Here is a 3,671-nt window from a genome sequence, read left to right on the forward strand (position 1 = left end):
CAATAGAAGCGTAGTTGAGCCGTAACAGGATAATGCCGTCCTGTTTCAGAAATGAGTACTGCTCGTATTCCAACCCCTTTCGCGTTTGCAGCTCCATCGAAGAAAAGCTTCCAACCTGGTTCCTCGGGTAATTCCAACTCGTTTTTATGCATTACCTCTTCGTCAGGAAAATACATTCTTAAGGGCTCGTATTTTTCATCAATGGGATTCTCCGCCAAATGATCGGCCAGCGCCTGGGCTTTCACGGCTGTCCTCGTCACATAGACAATATCAAACTCTGTGAGCAGAATTTGCCATTTTGCTAACCTTCCCGTGGGCATAGGTTTCTGAAAGATATACTTCAATGGGTCCAAACGGGATATGAGATAAGTAGTATATGAAGACAGGTAGTGCTTCAACTTCTGAGCTACCCAAGTTAGGGCGCAACATGTTTTCTCGAGTTGAGTGTACTTGACCTCATGTACTGTGAATTTCTTGCTAAGATAGTAGATGGCTTGCTCCTTCCTTCCTGTGTCATCATGTTGCCCCAATACACAACCAAATGAATTTTCCAAGACCGTCAGGTAAAGAATTAGGGGCTTCCCGGGCTTAGGCGGGACCAATACGGGTGGATTAGACAGATACCCTTTGATTTGGTCGAAAGCCTCCTGACACTCTTCCTTCCAACCTACCGCAGCATCCTTTCTCAGCAGCCAAAATATGGGCTCACAAGTCGCTGTGAGTTGAGCGATGAACCTGCTGATGTAATTGAGTCTACCCAGCAAACTCATTACCTCTGTTTTGTTCTTTGGCGGTGGCAAATCTCGGATGGATTCAATTTTGGATGGGTCTAACTCAATCCCCCGTCGACTGACGATGAATCCTAGCAGCTTTCCTGATGGAACCCCGAATGCGCATTTGGCCGGGTTAAGCTTGATATCATACCTCCGGAGTCTTTGGAAAAATCTCCTTAGGTCTGCTACATGGTCCTCCTGACGCCAAGATTTGATGATCACATCATCGACGTACACCTCGATTTCTTTGTGTATCATGTCATGAAACACAGCAGTCATTGCTCGCATGTATGTTGCCCTGGCGTTCTTCAATCCGAACGGCATTACCCGATAGCAGTAAGTTCCCCACGGCGTAATAAACGCTGTTTTTTCCTCATCTTCCTCATCCATTAGGATCTGATGATAACCCGCATAGCAATCTACAAAGGATCCGATCTCGCGCCCCGCGCAATTATCGATCAAGATATGGATGTTGGGCAATGGAAAATTGTCCTTGGGACTTGCTTTGTTGAGGTTGCGGTAGTCGACGCACACCCTGATTTTTCCATCCTTCTTTGGGACTGGTACCACATTGGCCAACCACTCGGGATATCGAGTGACCCGAATGACCTTCGCTTGCAACTGCTTAATCACTTCTTCTTTGATCTTTACACTCATTTCTGTTTTAAATTTCCTTAGTTTTTGCTTGACCGGAGGGTATGCCGGGTCAGTGGGCAATTTGTGAACCACTAAATTGGTGCTCAATCCAGGCATATCGTCATATGACCATGCGAAAACATCTTTGAATTCCATGAGGGTTTTGATCAATTCTTCTCTGACATTCGGCTCAATGTGGATGCTAATTTTGGTCTCTTGGACGTTATCAGCGTCTCCTAGATTCACAGCCTCAGTGTCATTTAGGTTAGGCTTGGGTTTCTCTTCAAATTGGCACAGTTCTCGGTTTATCTCTTCGAAGGCTTCACCTTCGTCACATTCAGATTCATCATCACAAACGACCTCTTGCATCATTGAGTCGGATTCAGATTGATTTATTAGACTAGGTCGAAGATCCGCTGTGCATGCCATGTCATTAGAACCAGTAAAAAGAGAACTGTTCAGAAAGAAAAAGAACAAAACAAAATTAAAATGGGACAAAAGAAAAGAACTTTATTAAACTTGCGGGATAAAAGGGTTCACACTTTTACAAAACGAAAGTAAAATTTGGATTACACCCTTGAATAATCCGAACAAACAAACAAACAAAACATAAATCAAAGCCTACTACCAAGACTCCCCTCGGACAGGAAGAGGAGTAACAGTCCAATTGTTGGTTTTGGCCTCAGGCCCCACAAACTGTATCTCTGTTCCGCTGGAACCTTCTCCAACTTCCACCATACTGACATCCGCAAACAGCCTCTCAAAACTCTGATTCAGGTCCTCATTTATACCGATCAGTGGTCCTAGAATCTTTGGGGCCGGTGACCCCTTGGCACTTGCTTTGACAAAAGACCTCGAGAGACGTGGCACCGGCTTAGGCAGAAACCAAACCCTCTTCTTCATTTTTCGCGCTTGCTTCCTATCTGCTGCGGTTGGTTTGAACCCCAATCCGAAAGTTTCCAGATTTTTAGGAAGGGAGACAGGTTGGACAATCCCTTGAAGCTCGACTCCCAGGCCTTTTCCTGGCACAAATCCATTACCCAGCATTTCCGAGACCATCATGACTGTCGCGGCAGCTATCCTAGGGTGCGGGATGATTTCTCCTTCAGAAATTTTGTTGGCTGACCCTGTATCGAAAATCTGGTAGACCAAGGACCTTTGTCATCAGCAGTCTCTATGAAAGGTACAATGGCTCCGCCCGTGATGCACGTTGTATCCTCGCCGTGTAACACGACCTCTTGTCTTTCCCACTCGAACTTCACCATCTGATGTAGGGTGGAGGGCACTGCTTTTGCTGCATGAATCCATGGTCGTCCTAACAGCATGTTGTAAGATACTGTGGCATCTAACACCTGGAATTCCATGGTAAACAGTACTGGACCAATGGTCAGTTCAAGTACAACATCCCCTACAGTGGCTGTTCCGTTTCCGTCAAACCCTCGGACACAGATGCTGTTCTTGTGGATCCTTCCGTGGTCGATCTTTAACTGGTTCAAGGTAGATAGTGGGCAAATATTGGCGCTTGAGCCGATATCCACCAATACTCGAGTTACCACTGAGTCTTCACATTTGACAGCTAGGTATAGAGCTTTATTATGCTCCGTACCTTCCACCGGTAGGTCATCATCTGAGAATGTTACCATGTTCACCTCGAAAATCTTGCTGGCAATGGTTTCCAGGTGGTTTACAGAAATCTCACTGGGTACATGAGCTTCGTTCAATATCTTCATCAGGGCCCGACGATGCTCCTCAGAATGGATCAGTAATGACAACAGTGAGATCTGGGCCGGTGTTTTTCTCATCTGTTCGACCACAGAATAGTCTTGTACTTTCATCTTCCTCAGGAACTCTTCAGCCTCTTCTTCGGACACAGGTTTCTTAGTTGCACCTGGGTTGGTTCTTCTTAGCTCCACCGGAGCAAAACATCGACCTGATCGAGTCAGCCCTTGCGCTTCACAACTGACTTCTTCCACCTGTTTTCCTTTGTACATCACCACCGCCTTTTCATATTTCTAAGACACCGCCTTGCTATCAATCATTGGCAGCTGGACTACAGACTTTATGGTGACCAGTTCTTTATATGCCCCCTTTACCACAACGGCAGGTACGGGTGGAACCCCTGATATTACCAACTTGTTTGGCTCGGGTTTGCTTGTTATGGCGGACGGACTCTTTCCCAATATCACTACTGGCTTGATGCTTTCTCCCTGTGACTGTACCCTCGTTCCCCCACTGGTTGAAACTTCCTTTGGGGCGGCTTGA

The sequence above is a fragment of the Nicotiana sylvestris genome, chromosome 3 (assembly GCF_000393655.2).
Source record: "Nicotiana sylvestris chromosome 3, ASM39365v2, whole genome shotgun sequence".
NCBI lineage: Eukaryota > Viridiplantae > Streptophyta > Magnoliopsida > Solanales > Solanaceae > Nicotiana > Nicotiana sylvestris.